The sequence below is a fragment of the Triticum aestivum genome, chromosome 6B (assembly GCF_018294505.1).
Source record: "Triticum aestivum cultivar Chinese Spring chromosome 6B, IWGSC CS RefSeq v2.1, whole genome shotgun sequence".
Taxonomy (NCBI): domain Eukaryota; kingdom Viridiplantae; phylum Streptophyta; class Magnoliopsida; order Poales; family Poaceae; genus Triticum; species Triticum aestivum.
In genome coordinates, this window is record NC_057810.1 from 573,971,258 (window position 1) to 573,995,915 (window position 24,658).

Below are 24,658 nucleotides of genomic sequence, written 5' to 3' on the forward strand. Positions count from 1 at the left end.
TGTTGGGTCGTGAGACCCGTACCTTTGTGTATGTTATGTATGGCTCCCTGAGCCTTAAATAAAGTACTTGTGTCGTAGAGTCATGTTGTGATGCTTCGTTGTATTTGCACATATCGAGCATATTGTGTGTATGATTGAAATGCTTGGTATGTGTGGGATCTGACTATCTAGTTGTTTATCTTTAGTAGCCTCTCTTACCGGGAAATGTCTCCTAGTGTTACCGCTGAGCCATGGTAGCTTGCTACTGCTCTGGAACACTTAGGCTGGCCGGCATGTGTCCTTCTTCGTTCCTGTGTCTGTCCCTTCGGGGAAATGTCACGCTTTGAGTACCGGAGTCCTGTTAGCCCGCTACAGCCCGGTTTACCGGAGTCCTGCTAGCCCAGTGCTACAGCCCGGACCCACTTGCTGATGACCGACACGTTCGAAGCTGGGTCATGGATGCCTGTCCCTGTAAGTCTGTGCCACTTTGGGTTTACGACTAGTCATGTCAGCCCGGGCTCCTTATCATATGGATGCTAGCGACACTATCATATACGTGAGCCAAAAGGCGCAAACGGTCCCGGGAAAAGGTAAGACGACACCCGTGGGAATACCGTGCGTGAGGCCGCAAAGTGATATGAGGTGTTACCGGCTAGATCGATGTGAAATCGAGTCGGGATCCTGACAGCTGCTATTCCGATCGAAGGTGAATCGTCGGTAGCAGTTGAGACATGGCGGGCCAGGGATCTTCTTCAAACAGCTTTGACACAGTAGCAAGCTTACTCGTATAGCCGAGACAGGGTTCACTCAACCCCACGACCGAGCAAAAGCTATAGCAGGCATATCGATGAACCGGAGGTGTCTAGCAGTGCGCGGAGCCGCATTGTCCCTCAAGGGCCTAATCCGGTACATGGCGATTTGAACGCTTAGGACGTGGTGGATAATGGCAGGGCAGGAAGGGAGGCCGCTTTAGCAGCGCAACATACGGGTCGATATCAACCCGCCCCGGTTCAGTCAGCAGCATCAATAGACCGAGGTGTCGGAGTTGCTTTCAGCTCGTGGGGAGTGTCGTGCCTTATTCCGGCTCTCCGTAACATGCGACTGCCTAAGGACTTCAAGGGTCCGCGTAAGGTGCCAAATTACACCGCTGATCAGCCACCCGAGGTGTGGGTGGAAAGCTATGAAATGGCAATGGAAATGCTAGACGTTGATGAAGCAGCGTGTGCAAAATACTTCACGATGTTGTTGGAGGGAACAACTCAGACTTGGTTGAAGAACTTACCACCTAACTCCATCGAGTCATGGGACCAGTTGAAGGCCCGGTTTGTAGCCAATTTCAAGGATACATGTAAGCATCCTATGTCTATAGTGGATCTTGACGCCTGTGTACAAGGGGAGAACGAATCAACAACTCATTGGGTGCGACGGGTTTCAGAAGTCTTGCACTCATCGGACCGTATTAATGCCAGCTCAGCAATCATCACCTTGGAGCGTAATTGCCGGTTTAAGTCACTGAAGATGAAGTTGGGACGTCTCAAGCGTCACTGCAACGACATAGGTACCCTCATGGCCGCTTTGGTCAAGTATGCCGATTCTAATAATACCAAGGATCCCGATTCTGATGAGGAGAAACCGGAGAAGGGAAAGAAGAACGGTGGTGCAAAGGGACAACAGCACAACCAAGGAGGTCATGGGAATAATGGTAAGCATAAAGCAGATTCAGATTTTGTAGCTAATGCTAATGTGCAGCGCCGTAAGGGTAAACCGCCCCAGCGTGGCGGCACAATGAATCTGGAAGGTTTGTTGAATCAACCCTGTCCAAAGCATGGGACCAAGGAGGCTCCTGCGACACATCTCTGGAAAGATTATAATATTATGAAGGAGTTCAAAAACTCTGATCTTTTCCGGTATGATTAGGGTCCATCGGGCGGTTCAGGTCCAGGCTTTCATGGCGGCGGCGGTTCAAACCCCAGATTTCAGAATAACCAGGGCAACCAGAACAATCAAAGTGGTAATAACCAGCAGAGTAGTCAAGGAAATCAGCAGTAGTCGGGTTATCAGAGTCACCCAAAGCAGTTGAATGGTGGGCAGTATCACGTGTTCACCACTAGTTTGTGCAAGCGCGATCAGAAGCTTCATAAGAGGGCTGTTAATGCTGTTGAACCGGCGGTGCCACGTTACCTGCGGTGGTCTGAGCAACCTATTGTATGGAGCAGAGAGGATCATCCGCCCCGGGTTGACAATCCGGGTCACCTGGTGTTGGTGGTGGCACCTCAGGTGGGAGGTTATAAGTTCACCAAGGTACTCATGGATGGAGGGAGCAGTATCAACATTCTATATTATGAAACCTTCCGTCGCATGGGGTTGACAGACAAGAGTCTTAAACCGTCCAACACTGTTTTCCATGGTGTGGTACCAGGTAAATCGGCATGTCCTGTTGGCAAGATCGCTTTGGAAGTTGTGTTTGGTGATGAACACGATTCGCGGTCTGAGACATTAACCTTTGAGGTGGTGAGGATCCAGAGCCTGTACCGCGCACTGTTTGGGCGACCGGCTTATGCAAAGTTCATGGCGAGGCCTTGTTATATTTACTTGCAGCTCAAGATGCCGGGTCATAAAGGGACCATTACGGTTCACGGAAGTCGTAAAATCACTTTGGTTTGCGAGGAAGGTGATGCGGCCTATGCTGAGTTGGTTTGTGCTATAGAGGAGTTAAATTTTTATAAGGAAAATGTTGATCCGGCAGACATGACGCCTCTGAAGAAGCCCACCACTGAGCACGACCCAACCCTCCATTTCAAACCGGCTGATGAGACCAATCTTGTTGACTTTGTTCCTGGCGATTCATCCAAGCACTTCAGCATCAGCACAAATGTGGATCCAAAATAGGAAAGTGCACTCATCAAGTTCATCCGTGAGAACCGGGACATTTTTGCATGGAAGCCTTCTGACATGCCAGGTGTACCGAGGGAACTCACTGAGCACACTCTCAATATTGATCCCAAGTTTAAACCGGTCAAGCAATTTCTTCGTCCCTTTAACGAGGAAAGACGCAAGGCAATTGGTGAAGAGGTAGCCCGGTTGTTGGCTGCTGGGTTTATCATTCAAGTGTTTCACCCTGAGTGGTTGGCTAATCCGGTGCTTGTTCTTAAGAAAAACGGCACTTGGCGCATGTGTGTGGATTACACCGATTTGAACAAGGCTTGTCCGACCGATCCTTTTGCTCTCCCGCGTATTGATCAGATCATTGATGCAACGGTGGGATGTGAGCGTTTGAGCTTCTTGGATGCTTACTCAGGCTACCATCAGATCAAAATGGCAGTTAAGGACCAGGAGAAGACCGCCTTCATCACTCCTTTTGGAGCCTTTTGCTATGTTTCTATGCCCTTTGGGCTCAAGAGTGCCCAGGCGACTTACCAGCGCTGTGTGCAGAATTTTCTTCACACATAGATTGGGCGCAACGTTCATGCCTATGTTTATGACATTGTGGTAAAGTCTAGGAAGAAGGAGACATTGATAGATGATCTCAAGGAGACCTTTGATAATCTACGGGTCTACAAGATGATGCTCAATCCGGATAAATGTGTCTTCGGTGTTCCGGCGGGCAAGCTTCTAGGTTTTCTGGTGTCCAACAGGGGGATAGAGGCTAATCCAGAGAAGATCAAAGCGATTACATCTTTGGCTAATCCGGCATGCATCAATGATGTTCAACGTTTAGCAGGTCGGATTGCAGCACTAAGCTAGTTTATCAGCCGTTTGGGAGAGAAGGCGATCCCGCTGTATCAGATGTTGAAGAAAACAGACACCTTTGTCTGGAGTGATGCGGCTAATGCGGCGTTTGAAGACTTGAAGCGCCAGTTGGCTGAACCGCTAGTCCTTGCTGCTCCAGTTGACAAGGAGCCCTTATAGTTGTACGTGGCTGCTAATGCTCGTGCTGTCAGTGTGACAATGGTGGTGGAGCGCAAAGAGGCTGGTAAGGAGTACCCGGTTCAACGGTCGGTTTACTATATCAGTGAGGTGCTTATTGAGTCAAAGCAGCAATATCTGCATTGGCAGAAACTTCTATATGGGGTTTTTATGGCAAGCCGGAAGCTCAAGCAATATTTCCAAGGCCATCCCATTACAGTGGTCAGTTCAGCTCCATTGGGTGATATAATTCAGAACAGGGAGGCAACTGGCCGGGTTGCAAAATGGGCAATTGAGCTTGGTCCACATGGTCTAAAGTATGTGCCTCGAACAGCTATAAAATCTCAGGCACTTGTGGATTTTATCAACGATTGGACTGAGTTGCAGGCGCCGGAGGACAAAGCGGATAATACATACTAGACTATTCACTTTGATGGGTCCAGGCAATTGGAGGGCTCAGGGGCTGGTGTTGTTCTTACTTCCCCTCGAGGTGATAAGATTCGTTATGTCCTCCATTTAATGTTCCCCAGTACTAATAATGCAGCTGAGTACGAGGCTCTGCTTCATGGACTCCACATGGCCAAGGAGATGAACTTAAGCCGGGTGCGATGCTTTGGAGACTCTGATCTGGTGGCTCAGCAAGTTTCTGGTACTTGGGATTCTAAGGATCCACTCATGGCGGCTTACAGACGTGAGGTGGATATTGTGGCGGGTTACTTCAAAGGGTATCAGGTTGAGCATATCGACCGGCGCAAAAATGAAGCAGCAGACTCATTGAGCCGGCTTGGATCTCAGCGTAAACCGGTATCTCCCAATACCTTTCTAGATATCTTGCATTACCCGTCTGTTAAGCTGCCTACAGAGGAGGATTTGGCTATTCCTGATAAGGAGGCTCAATTAGTGGCCACCTTGCACGTTGTGCCGGATTTGACAGTTCCGTATCTGCGTATATGAACCGGGGCGAGTTACCAGATGATGAAGTCCTGGCTCGGCAGATTGTTCGGCGGTCCAAATCCATGGTTATTCACAATGGCGAGTTACACCGCTGCAGCGTTTCAGGCGTATTTTAGCGTTGTGTTTCCCCTGAAGAAGGCCAAGAAATCCTATGGGAAATTCATGAAGGGGATTGTGGTCATCATGCCGGTTCAAAGTCCTTGGTTGCAAAGGCTTTCCGTCAAGGGTTCTACTAGTTGAAAGCTCATGCTGATGCGGAGGATCTGGTAAAGCGGTGTGATGCTTGTCAAAAGTTTTCACGCAGGGCTCATGTTCCGGCTCAAGAATTACGGATGATTCCCATCACTTGGGCATTTGCCACATGGGGGCTTGACATGGTGGGACCCTTTAAACGCTCCAAGGATAAGAAGCCTCACCTGCTGGTGGCGGTTGACAAATTTACCAAGTGAGTTGAAGCGGATCCTATCAGCAAGTGTGATGCGGCTACGGCGGTTCAATTTCTCAAAAATATTATCTTCCGCTTTGGTTTTCCACACAACATCATCACGGATAATGGCACAAACCTCTCTAAAGGTGAGATGGAAGATTTTTGTCAGAGAGAACACATCCGGCTTGACTTAGCATCTGTGGCGCACCCCCAGACCAATGGTCAACCAGAGAGAGCTAATCAAGAAATCTTGAAGGGTATTAAACCCCGGATTATGGTTCCTTTAAAGCGGACGCCGGGTTGTTGGGTGGAAGAATTACCTTCTGTGTTATGGAGCATCAACACCACTCCTAACAGATCGACGGGTTACATGCCTTTCTTCATGGTGTATGGGGCAGAGGCGGTCTTACCAAGTGATATTCGTCACGATTCACCCCGGGTTGCTAATTATGTTGAAGCGGACAATGAGCAAGCACGCCAGGAGGCGTTGGACCTGTTGGATGAAAAAACAAGATATGGCTTTAGCCTGTTCGGCAGTTTACCAGCAAGACTTGCGGCGTTATCATAGCCGTCGGGTTAGAACAAGAACCTTTCAAGAAGGCGATTTGGTGCTCCGGCTCATCCAGGATTAGACCGACATGCACAAGTTATCCCCACCTTGGGAAGGACCCTTTGTGGTCAGCAAAAATCTGCACAACGGATCATACTACCTCATTGACGTTCGAGACAACTCACGTACTTCTGAAGAGGAGACCCGGCGGCCATGGAACATAGCTCTCCCACGGCCTTACCATACTTGAGCCATAAGCTTTTCTTATGTACATATTTCGACAATGTATATATTATGATCAATAAAATAAACTAGCATCCTTGCTATAAGCAGGGCTTCTGCTGTTTTTTCTCTCAAAATATCTTTTGAGCTGCATGGGGGCTTCAGCTGTCAAAGCGGAGTACTACCTATTAAACCGGCTATTATGCCACAATACAGCTCGGGAGCTTCACACCCGAAGGGCCAAAGAGAGTCTGGATGCTATGCACAGCTCAAACATAGGCACCTAATGAGCACATCTCATCATGTTACTTGGGGGCTCCTTGTGTCAAATACTCAGGAGTTTGAATGGACCCTTGTAGCTGGGTATTGCCCCATGTCTTGGAAGCCTGGTATATTTACCTAAAACCCCGGGTTAACCTGCCTTCATCAAGTAAGCCACTCCTATCCAGGTCATCCTGGCACGACCCTTCGAACGTTTGACAGTTACTCTCATTGAGACCCTGCACTTGTCAAAGTTAAAACGGTGATTGGTTAGTTGGAGGGCCATCTTAAAAGGCTTTGTCAAATGGTTAAACTCGGTGGCCCGGCAGCCCATGAAAAGCCTCGAATTTGGGCCTGGCAGCCCTTGAAAAGCCTCGACTACACTGTCTTATTTGCACTTGTTTCTTGTTGCTGACTTTTGAGTTAAACCGGCATCTTCGATCTAGTATGGCTTTTCAAGTCATCATTTTAACCCGGTGTTTGTTAACCCGGCTTGGGTCTCAACTAAAATTTGACGAACCTTATTAAACCAGAGTTTATTAACCCAGCCTGGCTTTGACTACTTGTCGCCAGTTTTTGATCATCTGGTGTTCATCGTAGCCCGGCATGACTTCTTATACACCATTAGTACAAGGTGAAGTTGTACAAAAACTTCAAGATTTGGGTCTTCACCCTTATTACAGTCAAAAGTTGGTAAACCAACTAACATGATATCACATCACAGATATGAGTTATTTCATATTTCGTCAAGTTTGATGATCAATCAGGCTTTGCCTTGGGCATTATGACCCGTCCGGCGGTAAACAGCCAGGACAATTCTTTTTATGCAGACATAGGGATTGCATCTTATGATATATGAGCCAACATTGAAATTTCAATGACGGATCACATAAAGTATTTCCCACTGCACGATGGCAGCAGATCAAAGTATTTTTGCTACCCTATTACAAGGCACTTAAATAGCCCAAAATATGGAATAGTTTTTGTGCAAAATCAACCGGATTGTCGGATCAAGCATCATCACCATGTTGACGTGAGGTAGATGGATCATCTGGCGTCGGTTCAACCTCCTCATCCTCCTCCAATGGTTGGAAATCAGCGGTGGTCCAGTCAATCCGGGTTAAGGCCTGAAAGACAGCCTCTTCACTTATAAGATCAGTCGGGTCAACTTCAGGGGCATAAGTATGCTTACGGATTGGTGGAATAAGATTTTGCACTTCCGGAATGACAGGCACAACCCGTTTGTTGTCAACATCATAGAAGGACCGGTGAACCATCAAGTTTGCTTCTTCTGCCAGTTGACTCGCCAGAGGACGCATCTCTCTTGTCACACGTTTGAGGGTATCATTGTCAAACACTGCCCCATTTTCCTGTTCACTAGGAAAGCCCTTGGCGATATCGACCGGATCAAGGTCAGCTATCCATGCCTTGGCTCGGGTCAGTGCTAACAAAGCGCCAGCTCTGGCAGCAGACCGCTTCACCTCTTCTATCTCTGCTGGCGTTGTAGATAACTTGGCCAGAGTGTCCTTGATCAATGTTGGGGCTGCATTGTCATAAGAAGTTGTGCAGATAACCCGTTGGGCACCGGTATACAACTGCTCAATCAGCGTATAGGCGGCCTTGAGCTTCTTCCGCATATCAGAGCCCAGCTGAGCAATGCGGCCACCTGCAGCAGTTTACGGATTTCAAGTTAAACCGGCAACATTCTAAAGCGGAATGTTCATAAAGCATTGGCAAACAATACTTACCAAATATTGCAGAAGTCATGTCATTGATTTGGCGCTTTAATCCAGTAAGTTCTTCTGTCACCGGCTTAAGAGTTGCTTAAGCATCCTCCGCCCGCTTCAGCAACCCAGCTTTTTCAGTATCCCAGTTGGTCCGCTCAGAATTGAACCACTCCTTGAGCTGTTCCATGGTGGTTAAGGCAGTTTTCAATTCATCCCTGGCCTTGGTGGTTTCTGCTTGTTGGGTTTTCACATTTTCTTGAAGATCGGCAATCTGAGAGATTTGTTGATTTATTTCATTCAGCCACAGCAAGAAGAGCATATCAATGATTTCTTTCAAAGTCCCAAGCATATAACCAGTTATACACTTGACACTTGGGGGCTAACGAGGATTACTTTTTTCTACTTATTATTGAAGTCCCACAGATTAATACAAGTATTAATCATGGCACTTGAGGGCTAATGTGTGTTTGATCAGAAATGCACAAGGGAAATCAACAAAGTACAGTCTGAAATATGCAAAGTCCCGGTTTGACTTTCTCAAGCCAAACCGGCCCTTGGGGGCTACAATGCAATGAAGGTACATAGTAAAGGATCCAACGTTTTACCTCATAGTGCTCCTTCATTAAATTTACCAAACCGGCCTCATAGTCTCGGCTGGTGAAGAGACAGTTCAAGAAGCCGGAATGAAGGTCTTGGGCAGATAAATCGGCATAGTCTGACAAATCTGTTTTGCTCTTCCCCTTATTCGTAAAGGCAAATTCATCCTTGGCGGTATGCTTGGATAAAACAAATGGATTGCCTGGGGCGGTATATGCCGTGCCAGTAACAACAACGTCATCATCCTTGGCGGGGCTCGACGGATTGATATTCTCCTTAGCAGTGCTTGGCGCTTTGGCAGCAGGGCTCGGCGGCTTGTTACCATGGCTTGGCGGATCAGCAGTTTGATTTGGAGGGGTGGCATCAGTTGATGTATCGACCTGTATCTCCGGTTCAGCCTCTGGTGGATTCACATTAGCACTTGGATTTTCCGGAGCAGAGTGGTCTGTGGCAATCTCAGGATTTTCGCCCTCATCTTTAGGGCTCTTCTCCGGATCAACATCGTCAGCATGCCCGCTGGTCTTGGCCTTTTTACTCAGTCGGGCCTTGGCGCTACAACATTCAAAGTTAGAATATAATAAACCGACGCATGTTCCGGAAACAAACAATGCAAAAATGTACTTACCCAGCAATGATCTTCAGGTGAGGCAGCTGAGTGGTTGATTAACCGCCAGACGAGTTGGACGATGCCTGATAATTCGGATCTGATGGACTGAGTGGGCATCTGAAGAAACCTTTCAAAGGATAAAGCTTTTCAGGAGAATAAGTCACCTCTGGACGACGTTTCCGGTTTGGTGTATCTGGTAAACCGGACGATGTGATTTGCTGACCGCTATGCCGGGTTGTACGACATTCTGCAGCTTGCTGTGACTTCACAGAAAATTTTGGATCCAAATGAGCAAGAGGGTGAGATAGTTTTACTTTCCGGATTGTGCGGCGAACTTTTTGAACCGGCACAAGATCAGAATCGGAAGAAAGAGTGATTACCTCAGCATTATCTGCGTGGCTCACCTCAGCCTCCTCGTGGGAAACAATCATTGTCAATACAATGCACAAATAAGGAATCAAGTTAGTCAAGCTTTACCTCTGCATCCGATTCCTCATCTTCTGGCGGATCAGAAGACTCGGCGGTTTTCTTCTTGGAAACCTTCTTGGTAACTTTGGTCTTTGGACGAGCCTTGGCCGGTTTAATACGTTTCCAGAAGGAGCTGTTGGCCTGTAGCAGTAAGGCAAAGCAATATCAAACACACAGTTAAAACAGAGGCGAATCAGTAAATAATAAGATAAATTTTACCGCTGGTGGAGGATTGGAGACGCAAAAAGGTGCTAGTCCGGTTTGACTACATGCAGAGATTGTCTCATCAAGCATCTTCTTTGTAGATTCAGTAACTTCAAGCTCTGTCATTTCCACTTCATGATAGTGTTGAGGGTCTTTTACATTGCCAGTGTATTCATGCATCAATCCGGGACGACGGCTTAAAGGCTAAATACTCCACGATACCCAGCAGCGGACGAGGTCAATGCCAGTTAAACTGTTGGCCATGAGGGCCCGGACCTTGGCGATTTGAGGAGCAAAAGCCCTTCGCTCTACAACGGATAAACGTGATGGTAATGGATGGTTGTTGCTAAGCCGGTGTGGACGATAGCCGGTAGAGGATTTTCTCCGTCAGGGGCAGTGTTCCGACAGTAAAACCTAGTCTGGTTCCAATCCTTAGGATGGCTATGATGTTTTGCATGTGGGAAGTCAACTTCTTTCCGTTTCTGAATTGAAACGCCACCAAGCTCTGTGTTGGGACCATCAGAGAACTCTGTGCGACGGTTCAAGTGGAAGAAATCCCAGAACAACTCCACAGATGGCTCTTCTTGGAGGTAAACTTCGCAGAAGACCTGAAAGTTGCATATATTGGACACGTAATTCGGTCCAATGTCTTGTGGATGGAGCTGGAAGCTTGCGAGGACATCCCAGAAATTTTTTGATCCGGGCGGGCTGAATCCCCGGTCTAAGTGTTGCATAAAAACAACCACTTCTCCATCTTGAGGTTCAGGAGGGCATTCAGAATCCGGAACACGCCATTGCAGGATCCTTTTGGAAGCTAAAGCGCCAGTGGTGACATATCCATTGATTTGTGTCTCCGTAATCCGGGATGGAACCCAGTTGCAGGCAGCAAATTGTTTCGTCATCTCGGAAAGAAAAGCTGAAAGAACAATAAATAAATGCCGGTTTACAAATTAAATGGTTTAAGTGTATTTTCCAGTGTTAAACCGGTGAATTGCTGATCAAGTTCGGTTGGCGGTTTAAGAGAGGGCTAATGGTATATGGAAGATTGGTCATCAAAGGTTAAAACGCCCATAGACAGAAGGGCTTGGGTTCAAAATCTGTTAAGTGTTGACAGAAACAGGTTTCGCACGGTGATGGAATTAATTCGGATCTACCAAAGGTTCAGTAAGAAAATTTTCTGCGACTTATAAAGGTGTTAAACAGAGCAGAGAAGTTCATGCGTTCTATCAAGAGAGTCCATACAAAGAGGAAGACCTACTAAGTACTAAATTGGATGCGCAGCAACTACCGCACGGGATTTATGCTACGGTTGAGTCAAAAAAGCTATGGCAGAAGTGAATACAAAGAGACTAGGATGAGTACCTATGAACGCAGATGCAAACAGGAACCCTAAGAGAAAGATCTAGGGTTATGAGGGAGAAGGTTTACCGGATGCGCAGGACAGCAGAGGAACACCGAAGGTCTCTAGTACAACCAGGTTGATGCAGCGGCCTCTGTTGATGCAGCGTTCGAAGGTCGAGGGCGGCGGCGGAGCTTCAGAGCTGGGGCGTCGCGAGGAAGAAGAAGAAGTGCGGAAGGGGAAGAAAGGAAAGGTCCCCCGGGTCTATTTATAAGGAAAATGGATAAGGACCAGCGCGAAAATCAAGGAGTCAAAAAGCAGCGAGTGGCGCAGCTGTCGCCTCGATTTCCGAGATGATATTAATAAGAGGAATCTTTTTATTCATTTTTTTACAGAGATGACGTCATGATGATCCGTTGCTGTATCCATAGGATGACGTCACGGCGGTTTAACAAAGTTTATGAAGAAGATGTCATGGCGGTTTACGGGAAACAAGGGAAGATGTTCATGGGATTGTCCTAAGTACTAAAGATTGACATGAATAAATTCAAATCACTCTGGGGCCTAATGTTGGGGATATAACTATTGAGTATAAACCGCCCAGGAGGGGCCGGTTTACACTCAACCGTACTGAAGCCCATGAAGACTCAGAAGATGGCGTTTTACTATGAATCTTAGAGGCCCGGAGCCCAAAGGCGGATTAGGACCCATAGTGGTAAACCGCCATAGTCGTGTAAACTTATGTTGTAAGATAAGGAAGGGAGACACCGAGCCGAACACTTGTATGAGTCAGCCTCGGGACTCTGTAGACCGGCCGGGCGTCAACCCGTGTATATAAGGGGACGACCCGACGGCGGTTCAGGGACAAGAAACACAACTCGATAGCCAGGCATAGCTTGTTTAGCTCCCTAGTTAGCGAGACCCCGATAATCCCATCACAACTAGACGTAGGCTTTCACCTTCATCGAAGGGGCCGAACTAGTATAAAATCCCTCGTGTCCTTAGCCAGTTTAACCCCTTTAAGCTAACCCATCGCGATGGCTCCACGACTAAGTCCTTACACGAGGACACCTGACGTGATATTTCCACGACAAGCATGTCATACTTTGATTCGGTAGTATTGTTGGATGAAGCGGCTCGGACTGACATTACACGTCTGCGTTCATGAGACTGGTTCTACCGACGTGCTTATGCACATAGGTGGTAGGCGGGTGTTTGTTTCTCCAACTTTAGTTGAATCGAGTGTGGCTACGCTCGGTCCTTGTTGAAGGTTAAAACAACACACTTGACGAATTTTTTGTGTGGATTTGATGCGTAGGTAAGAACAGTTCTTGCTAGAAGCCTGGAGCAGCCACGTAAAACTTGCAACAACAAAGTAGAGGACGTCTAACTTGTTTTTGCAGGGCTTACTGTGATGTGATATTGTCAAGGCATGATGTGATATAAATTGTTGTATGAGATGATCATGTTTGGTAACAAAGTTATCAGCAACTGGCAGGAGCCATATGGTTGTCACTTTATTGTATGTAATGCAATCGCCATGTAATTGTTTTACTTTATCACTAAGCGGTAGCGATAGTCGTAGTAACAATAGTTGGCGAGACGACAACGATGCTACGATGGATATCAAGGTGTCGCGCCAGTGACGATGGAGATCATGACGATGCTTCCGTGATGGAGATCATGAGCACAAGATGATGATGGCCATATCATGTCACATATTTTGATTGCATGTGATGTTTATCCTTTATGCATCTTTGTCGCTGTACAAATGTGTGGGTACTTCTGTACCCCTTACTTGTGCACGGACGATCGCAGCTACGCCTACAGTAGGGCTTGGCAAGGCAGAGGAGAATGACAGAAGGCAAGAGGGGAACAAAGAATATCAGAGCAGACGCTCAAGGTGACAGGTGATACGTCCATTTTGCATCATGCTTTCATATCAATATTTATTGCATTATGGGCTGTTATTACACGTTATGTCACAATACTTATGGCTATTCTCTCTTATTTTACAAGGTTTACCATGAAGAGGGGGAATGCCGGCAACTGGGATTCTGGCTGGAAAAGGAGCAAATGTTGGAAACCTATTCTACACAACACCAAAAGTCCCGCAACTCCACAAAAGTCATTTTTGGATTTAATAAGAATTATTGGGCGAAGAAAGCACAAGAGGGGGCCCACACCCTGGCTAGGAGGGTGGGGGCGTGCCCACCCCTACTGGGCGCGCCCCTGTCTCCTGGGCCCCTTAATGGCCCTCTGGTGCCCATCTTTTGCTATATGCGGTCTTTCTTCTTGGAAAAAATCAAGAGGAAGCTTACGGGACGAAACTCCGCCGCCACGAGGCGAAACCTTGGCGGAACCAATCTAGGGCTCCGGCAGAGCTGTTCTGTCAGGGAAACTTCCCTCCGGGAGGGGGAAATCATCACCATCGTCATCACCAATGATCCTCTCATCGGGAGGGGGTCAATCTCCATCAACATCTTCACCAGCACCATCTCCTCTCAAAACCCTAGTTCATCTCTTGTATCCAATCTTGTATCAAAACCACAAATTGGTACCTATGGGTTGCTAGTAGTGTTGATTACTCCTTGTAGTTGATGCTAATTGGTTTACTTGGTGGAAAATCATATGTTCAGATCCTTAATGCATATTATTACTCCTCTAATTATGAACATGAATATGCTTTGTGAGTAGTTACATTTTTTCCTGAGGACATGGGTGAAGTCTTGCTATTAGTAGTCATGTGAATTTGGTGTTTGTTCGATATTTTGATGAGATGTATGTTGTCTTTCCTCTAGTGGTGTTATGTGAACGTCGACTACATGACACTCCACCATTATTTGGGCCTAGAGGAAGGCATTGGGAAGTAATAAGTAGATGATGGGTTGCTAGAGTGACAGAAGCTTAAACCCTAGTTTATGCGTTGCTTCGTAAGGGGCTGATTTGGATCCATATGTCTAATGTTGTGGTTAGGTTTACCTTAATACTTCTTTTGTAGTTGCGGATGCTTGTAGTAGGGGTTAATCATAAGTGGGATGCTTGTCCAAGTAAGGGCAGTACCCAAGCACCGGTCCACCCACATATCAAATTATCAAAGTACCGAACTCGAATCATATGAGCGTGATGAAAACTAGCTTGACGATAATTCCCATGTGTCCTCGGGAGCTCTTTTCTCATTATAAGAAATTGTCCAGGCTTGTCCTTTGCTACAAAAAGGATTGGGACACCTTGCTGCACTTTATTTACTTTCATTGCTTGTTACTTGTTACAATTTATCTTATCACAAAACTATCTGTTACCTACAATTTCAGTGCTTGTAGAGAAAACCTTACTGAAAACCGCTTGTCATTTCCTTCTGCTCCTCGTTGGGTTCGACACACTTACTTATTGAAAGGACTACGATAGATCCCCTACACTTGTGGGTCATCAAGACTCTTTTCTGGCACCGTTGCCGGGGAGTGAAGCGCCTTTGGTGAGTGGAACTTGGTAAGGAAACATTTATATAGTGTGCTGAAATTTTCTGTCACTTGTTACTATGGAAACTAATCCTTTGAGGGGCTTTTTCGGGGTATCTTCACCCCGACCAGTAGAGCAAAGAGTTGCTCCTCAACCTACTGAACCTACTGAAATTGTTTACTTTGAAATTCCTTCGGGTATGATAGAGAAACTGCTAGCTAATCTCTTTGCAGGAGATGAAACATTGCATCCCGATTTACACCTTATCTTTGTGGATGAAGTTTGTGGATTATTTAAGCTTGCAGGTATTCCCGATGATGTTGGTAAGAGGAAGGTCTTCCCTTTATCTCTTAAGGGAGATGCATTGACATGGTATGGGCTATGTGATGATACAGGATCTTGGAACTATAAACGATTGAAGTTGGAATTTCACCAGAAGTTCTATCCTATGCATCTTGTTCATCGTGATTGTAATTACATATATAATTTCTGGCCTCGCGAAGGAGAAAGCATCACTCAAGCTTGGGGGAGGCTTAAGTCAATGTTATATTCATGCCCCAATCATGAGCTCTCAAGAGAAATGATTATTTAAAAAATTTATGCTCGGCTTTCTCTCAATGATCGCACCATGCTCGATACTTCCTGTGATGGTTCTTATATACTGAAGACTATTGAATTCAAATGGGACTTATTGGAAAGAATTAAACGCAACTTTGAAGATTAGGGTTCCGAGATGGTAAGGAGTCAGGTATGACACCTAAGTTTGATTGTGTTAAATATTTTATGGATACCAATGCTTTTTGTGGATTTAGCGCTAAATATGGACTTGACTCTGAGATATTAGCTTCTTTCTGTGAATCTTTTGCTACTCACGTTGATCTCCCTATGGAGAAGTGGTTTGAATATAATCCTCCCATTGAAGTAAAAGTAGTTGCACCTATTACAGTTGAAGAAAAGACTGTCAATTATAGTGATCCTATTGTTCCTACTACTTATGTTGAGAAACCACCTTTTCCTGTTAGGATAAAGGATCATGCTAAAACTTCAATTGTTGTTCGTAAGAGTAATACTAGAACTTATACACCTCCTGAGCAAATCAGGGTTGAACCTAGTATTGCTATGGTTAAAGATCTCTTGGATGATGATATAGATGGGCATGTTATTTATTTGTGATGAAACTGCTAATATTGCAAAACCAGATGCTAAGATACATAGACCCGTTGTAGGCATGCCTGTTATTTCTGTTAAAATAGGAGATCATTGTTATCATGGCTTATGTGATATGGGTGCTAGTGCTAGTACAATACCTTTTTCCTTATATCAAGAAATTATGCACGATATTACACCCTCTGAGTTGGAAGATATTGATGTTACAATTAAGCTTGCCAATAGAGATACTATTAAGCCTTTTGGGATTGTTAGAGATGTTGAAGTCTTGTGTGGGAAGGTCAAATACCCTACTGATTTTCTTGTTCTTGGTTCCCCACAAGATGAATTTTGTCCCATCATATTTGGTAGACCCTTCTTGAACATTGTTAATGCTAAGATTGATTGCGAAAAGGATGTTGTTACGATTGGCTTGGATGATATGACTCATGAGTTTAATTTTGCTAAATTTCATAGACAACCCTGTGATAAAGAATCACCTAGTCAGGATGAGATTATTGGTCTTGCTTTTATTGCCGTGCCTCCTACTAATCCGTTAGAACAATATTTGCTAGACCATGAAAATGATATGTTTATGAAAGAAAGAAGGGAAATAGATGAAGTGTTCCTTCAACAGGAACCTATTCTAAAACACAACCTACCCATTGAAATTCTAGGGGATCCCCTTCCACCCAAGGGTGATCCCATGTTTGAACTCAAACCATTACCTAATTATCTTAAGTATGCTTATCTTGATGAAAAGAAAATATATCATGTTATTATTAGTGCTAACCTTTCAGAGCAAGAAGAAGAAAGATTATTGCAAATCCTAAAGAAGCACCGTGTTGCTATTGGATATACTCTGGATGATCTCAAGGGCATTAGTCCCATGTTATGCCAACACAAAATTAATTTGGAGGACGATGCCGAACCAATTATAGATCCTCAACGACGATTGAATCCTAAGATGAAAGAAGTGGTAAGAAATGAGATACTAAAGCTCCTTGAGGCAGAGATGTGAAGACACTAGTCTCGTGTTGAATTGGAAAAAGTGCCACTTTATGGTTAATGAAGGCATTGTCTTGGGGCATAAGATTTCCGAGAGTGGTATTGAAGTTGATAAAGCTAAAGTTGATGCTATTGAAAAGATGCCATGTCCCAAGGACATAAAAGGTATAAGAAGTTTCCTTGGTCATGCCGGTTTTTATAGGAGGTTCATTAAGGACTTCTCTAAAATCTCTAGGCCTTTGACTAATTTATTGCAAAAAGATATTCCTTTTATCTTTAATGATGATTGTGTAGAAGAATTTGAAATACTTAAGAAAGATTTAATTACTACACCTATTGTTCAGCCACCTGATTGGAATTTACCTTTTGAAATTATGTGTGATGCTAGTGATTATGCTATAGGTGATGTTCTAGGGCAAAGAGTTGATAAGAAATTGAATGTTATCCAGTATGCTAGTAAGACTCTTGACACTGCCCAGAGAAATTATGCTTCTACTGAAAAAGAATTCTTAGCAGTTGTATTTGCTTCTGATAAGTTCAGACCTTATATTGTTGATTCCAAAGTTACTATTCGCACTGATCATGCTGCTATTAAATATCTTATGGAAAAGAAAGATGCTAAGCCTAGACTCATTAGATGGGTTCTCTTGCTCCAAGAATTTGATTTGCATATTATTGATAGAAAGGGAGCTGAGAACCCCGTTGCAGACAACTTGTCTAGGTTAGAGAATGTTTTGATGACCCACTACCTATTGATGATAGCTTTCCTGATGAACAATTAGCGGTCATTAATGCTTCTTGTACTGCTCCTTGGTATGCCGATTATGCTAATTACATTGTTGCTAAATTTATACCACCTAGTTTCACATACCAGCAAAAGAAAAAGTTCTTTTATGATTTAAGACATTACTTCTGGGATGACCCACACCTTTATAAAGGAGTAGATGGTGCTATTAGACGTTGTGTACCTGAGCATGAACAGGAACAAATCCTACACTAGTGTCACTCTGAATCATATGGAGGACACCACGCCGGAGATAGAACTGCACATAAGGTATTGCAATCCGGTTTTTATTGGCCTACTCTCTTCAAGGATGCCCGTAAGTTTGTCGTGTCTTGTGATGAATGTCAAAGAATTGGTAATATTAGTAGAAGTCAAGAAAGGCCTATGAATTATTCTCTTGTTATTGAACCGTTTGATGTTTGGGGCTTTCATTATATGGGACCTTTTCTGGCCTCTAATGGTTACACACATATTTTAGTTGTTGTTGATTACGTTACAAAGTGGGTAGAAGCTATTCCAACTAGTAGTGCTGATCATAACACCTCTATTAAGATGCTTAAAGAAGTTATTTTTCTGAGGTTTGGAGTTCCTAGATATCTTATGACTGATGGTGGTTCACATTTTATTCATGGTGCTTTCCGTAAGATGCTTGCTAAGTATGATGTTAATCATAGAATTGCATCTCCTTATCACCCGTAGTCTACTGGTCAAGTAGAGTTGAGCAATACAGAGCTCAAATTAATTTTACAAAAGACTGTTAATAGATCTAGAAAGAATTGGTCCAAGAAACTTGATGATGCATTATGGGCCTATAGAACTGCATATAAAAATCCCATGGGTATGTCTCCGTATAAGATGGTTTGTGGGAAAGCATGTCACTTACCTCTTGAACTTGAACATAAAGCATATTAGGCTATTAAAGAGCTCAACTATGACTTCAAACATGCCGGTGAGAAGAGATTATTTGATATTAGCTCACTTGATGAATGGAGAACCCAAGCCTATGAGAATGCCAAGCTATTTAAAGAAAAAGTCAAACGCTGGCATGACAAAATGATACAAAAGTGTGAGTTTAACGTAGGTGATTATGTGTTATTATTCAACTCTCGTTAAAGATTTTTTGCAGGAAAACTTCTCTCTAAATGGGAAGGTCCTTACGTTATCAAGGATGTCTGTCGTTCTGGTTCCATAAAAATTAACAACTTCGAAGGCACAAGTTCGAGGGTGGTGAACGGTCAAAGAATCAAACATTATATCTCAGGCAATCCTATCAATATTGAAACTTATATTATTGAAACCGTAACCCCGGAGGACTACATAAGGGACACTTTCCAGAACGTTTCAGACTTTGAAAAGGAATAGGTATGAGATACGGTAAGTAAACCGACTCCAAAACAATTCTAATGGCAATTTTTATCCGTTTTGGAATATTTAAGAATTTTGGGAAGAAAGAAGTAGTACGACAGGGACACGAGGCCTCCACGAGGGTGGAGGGCGCGCCCACCCTTCCTGGGTGCGCCCCCCTGTCTCGTGGCCACCTCATGTGCCTCCCGGACTCCGTTTTCTTGCACATTACGTATTTTGGTCGGTAAAAATTTATTATATAATCTCCCAAAGGTTTTAACCACCGTATCACGCAAATATCCTCTGTTTTCGTTTCGAGCTATTTTTCTGACAGATCTAGAGCACCATGACGTCGCCCTCCTACAAAAATGAAGACAAGGATGCTTGGCTATTGAAGATAGAGCTGAAAAGAGAAGAACCAGAGGAGATCAACAGGGATGAAGGGATCAAGAAGGTCGCGGAGGATCAAGCTCCGATGGAGAAAGAAGAAGACATCCCTCAACCTCTTCCTAATCTCTTTACCCCTACTGAGATTGAAGCTTTCAAGATGATTGAGTTAGCTCGCATACAAAACAAGTATCTCACACAGGAAAATATTTTGCTGAAAGATCATATCGCCGGACTCAAGGGCATTATCCGCAAGTTGGAGGAGCTTTTGTGCTCAATGTGCGATTATCCACCATCATCATCACCGCCTTCATCACCTCCGAGGACGTAATCACATGGGTATGGGAACTCCCCTTGGAAACTTCCAAGCTTGGGGAGGTGCCCCCGTATCGTATCACCAGCACACTCCTATCTTTACTGTTTTACTTAGTTCGATCCTTTGGTAATATCTTGATCTAGTAGATTGAAGTTTTGATATGAATTAGTTTTCAGTTTTGCTTTGTGATCTCTTTATGTAATCGAGTCCGTGAGCTATCTATAATAAAGATTAGTGTTGAGTCAAAGGGCTTTGCTATCTTGCTATGATCTTAAGAAAGAATAAAAAGATTAAAAGAGTTCATATTGATCTTGTGGATAGTGATGACTTCAGACATAGAAAGTATGAGGCTTAAAGATTGTTGAGAGTTGACAAGCATAGTTTTGGTCATCGTTGCAATTAATAGGAAGTAATAAGGAAAGAGAGGTTTTCACATATAAATACACTATCTTGGACATCTTTTATGATTGTGAGCACTCGTTAAGTATGACATGCTAAAGAGTTGATGTTGGACAAGGAAGACAACATAATGGTTTATGTTTTCTCGCATCTCAGTTAAAGTATATTGTCATGGATCATTCAAACATGTTGAGCTTGCCTTTCCCCCTCATGCTAGCCAAATTCCTAGAACCAAGTAGAGATACTACTTGTGCTTCCGAATATCCTTAAACCCAGTTTTGCCATGAGAGTCCACCATACCTACCTATGGATTGAGTAAGATCCTTCAAGTAATTTGTCATCGGTGCAGGCAGTAAAAATTGCTCTCTAAATATGCATGACTTATTAGTGCGGAGAAAATAAGCTTTATGCGATCTTGTTATGGAAGCAATAAAAGCGACAGACTGCATAATAAAGGTTCATATACAAGTGGAAATATAAAGTGATGTTCTTTCGTACTAAGATTTTGTGTATCCAACCCTAAAAGCGCATGACAACCTCTGCTTCCCTCTGCGAAGGGCCTATCTTCTACTTTATGTCTTTTACTTTATGCAAGAGTCAATGTGATCTTCACCTTTCCCTTTTTCATTTTATCCTTTGGCAAGCACCTCGTGTTGGAAAGATCCTGATACATATATCCAATTGGATGTTCATTAGCATGAACTATTATTTTTGACATTACCCTTGAGGTAAAACATTGGGAGGCAACATTATAAGCCCCTATCTTTCTCAGTGTCCGATTAAAACTCCATAACCATAAATATTGCATGAGTGTTAGCAATTGTAGAAGACTATATGATAGTTGAGTATGTGGACTTGCTGAAAAGCTCTATTCTTGACTCTTTCTGACATTATGATAAATTGCAATTGCTTCAATGACTGAGATTATAGTTTGTTAGTTCCCAATGAAGTTTATGTTCTATACTTGACATTGTGAATAGATTGTTACTTGATCATAAGAAATCATATGACAAAATCTACACATGTTGTTGTTATAAGAATGATCATGATGCCCTCATGTCTGTATTTTATTTTTATCGACACCTCGATCTCTAAACATGTGGGCATATTTTTTGATTTCGGCTTCCGCTTGAGGACAAGCGAGGTCTATGCTTGGGGGAGTTGATATGTCCATTTTGTATCATGCTTTTATATCAATATTTATTGCATTATGGGCTGTTATTACACGTTATGTCACAATACTTATGGCTATTCTCTCTTATTTTACAAGGTTTACCATGAAGAGGGGGAATGCCGGCAGTTGGGATTCTGGCTGGAGAAGGAGCAAATATTGGAAACCTATTCTACACAGCTCCAAAAGTCTCGCAACTCCACGAAAGTCATTTTTGGATTTAATAAGAATTATTGAGTGAAGAAAGCACAAGAGGGGGGCCACACCCTAGCTAGGAGGGTGGGGGCGCGCCCATCCCTACTAGGCGCGCCCCCTGTCTCCTGGGCCCCCTAATGGCCCTCTGGAGCCCATCTTTTTCTATATGAGGTCTTTCGTCCTGGAAAAAATCAAGAGGAAGCTTACGGGATGAAACTCTGCTGCCACGAGGCAGAACCTTGGCGGAACCAATCTAGGGCTCCAGCAGAGCTGTTCTGCCGGGGAAACTTCCCTCCGGGAGAGGGAAATCATCTCCATCGTCATCACCAACGATCCTCTCATAGGGAGGGGGTCAATCTCCATCAACATCTTCACCAGCACCATCTCCTCTCAAAACCCTAGTTCATCTCTTGTATCCAATCTTGTATCAAAACCAAAAATTGGTACCTGTGGGTTGCTAGTAGTGTTGATTACTCCTTGTAGTTGATGCTAATTGGTTTACTTGGTGGAAGATCATATGTTCAGATCCTTAAAGCATATTATTACTCCTCTTATTATGAACATGAATATGCTTTCTGAGTAGTTACGTTTGTTCCTGAGGACATGGGTGAAGTCTTGCTATTAGTAGTCATGTGAATTTGGTATTCGTTCGATATTTTGATGAGATGTATGTTTTCTTTCCTCTAGTGGTGTTATGTGAACGTCGACTACATGACACGCCACCATTATTTGGGCCTAGAGGAAGGTATTGGGAAGTAATAAGTAGATGATGGGTTGCTAGAGTGACAGAAGCTTAAACCCTAGTTTATGCGTTGCTTCGTGATACGTCTCCGTCGTATCTACTTTTCCAAACAGTTTTGCCCTTGTTTTGGACTCTAACTTGTATGATTTGAGTGGAACTAACCCGGACTGATGCTGTTTTCAGCAGAATTGTCATGATGTTGTTTTTTGTGCAGAAAATAAAAGTTCTCGGAATGACCTGAAACTCCACGGAATATCTTAGAATAAATAATAAAAAAATCCTCACCAAAGATGAAGACCAGGGGGCCCACACCCTGTCCACGAGGGTGGCCCCCCTAGGGCATGCCCCCTACCTCGTGGGCCCCCTGGTGGCCCTTTAACGCCAACTCCAACTCCATATATTGGATTTCAGGGATAAAAAACCAGATAGAAGAAATCATCGCATTTTACGATATGGAGCCGCCGCCAAGCCCTAATCTCTCTCGTGAGGGCTGATCTAGAGTCCGTTCAGGGCTCCGGAGAGGGGGATTCATCGCCGTCGTCATCATCAACCATCTTCCATCACCAATTTCATGATGCTCACCGCCGTGCATGAGTAATTCCATCGTAGGCTTGCTGGACGGTGATGGGTTGGATGAGATTTATCATGTAATCGAGTCAGTTTTGTTAGGGTTTGATCCCTAGTATCCACTATGTTATGAGATTGATGTTGCTATGACTTTGCTATGCTTAATGCTTGTCACCAGGGCCCGAGTGCCATGATTTCAGATCTGAACCTATTATGTTTTCATGAATATATGTGAGTTCTTGATCCTATCTTGCAAGTCTATGGTCACCTACTATGTGTTATGATCCGGCAACCCCGAAGTGACAATAATCAGGACCACTCCCGGTGATGACCATAGTTTGAGGAGTTCATGTATTCACTATGTGCTAATGCTTTGTTCCGATTCTCTATTAAAAGGAGGCCTTAATATCCCTTAGTTTCCAATAGGACCCCGCTGCCACGGGAGGGTAGGACAAAAGATGTCATGCAAGTTCTTTTCCATAAGCACGTATGACTATATTCGGAATACATGCCTACATTACATTGATGAACTGGAGCTAGTTCTGTGTCACCCTATGTTATGACTGTTACATGACGAACCACATCCGACATAATTATCCATCACTGATCCGGTGCCTACGAGTTTTCCATATACTGGTTCTCGCTTACTTAATTTTCCGTTGCTACTGTTACAATCACTACAAAAATACCAAAAACGTTACTTTTGTTGTCTTTACTTTTGTTACCGTTACCACCACTATCATATTACTTTGCTACTAAACACTTTGCTGCAGATACTAAGTTTCCAGGTGTGGTTGAATTGACAACTCAGCTGCTAATACTTTAGAATATTCTTTGGCTCCCCTTGTGTCGAATCGATAAATTTGGGTTGAATACTCTACCCTCGAAAAGTGTTGCGATCCCCTATACTTGTGGGTTATCAAGACCTTTTTCTAGCGCCGTTGCCGGGGAGCATAGCTCTATTCTTTGAGTCACTTGGGATTTATATCTGCTGGACACTATGAAGAACTTGAAAGACGCTAAGACAACAATTTATCCCTCAACTACGAGGGGAGGTAAGGAACTGTCATCTAGCTCTGCACTTGATTCACCTTCTGTTATGAGTAAGCTAGCGACACCTAAACCTGCTACTGCTATGAACTCTGATATGTCGCATGTTATTGATGATGCCACTTCTGCTATGCATGATACTGATGATGAAACTACTCCTATGCTTGATACTACTGTGCCCCTTGGGTAATTTCTAGATGAGCAAATTTCTAGGTCTAAATAAAGAGAAATTATTGAATCTGAATATAATGATGAGAGTGATGATGAAAATATGCATGCTATTCCTGAGGGTTATCTTTTTGATGCGGAATCTTCTGCAGCTATTTTTGCTTGCCAGGATAGATACGAACTTAAGTGGTTGCTAGTTAAATGGAGTAAAGAATCTTTTAGAGATAGAATGAGGCCCGACCCTGCTTTTGCTACTTCACCTATTTGTGTTCCTGATAAGGATTATTATGAATTTTATGTTGATCCAAATATAATCACTTTGGTTGAATCTGATCCTTTCTATGGCTATGAATCTGAAACCATTGTGGCACATCTTACTAAGTTAAATGATATAGCAGCCCTGTTTACTAATGATGAGAGATCGCGCTACCTTTATTTACTCAAAATATTTCCGTTCTCCTTAAAGGGTGATGCTAAGATATGGTTTAATTCTCTTGATCCAGGTTGTGTGCATAGTCCCCAGGATATGATTTATTACTTCTCTGCTAAATATTTCCCTGCTCATAAGAAACAAGCTGCTTTGAGGGAAATATACAACTTCATGCAAATTGCAGAAGAGAGTCTCCCACAAGCTTGGGGGAGGCTTCTCAAGTTACTTAATGCTTTGCCTGATCATCCACT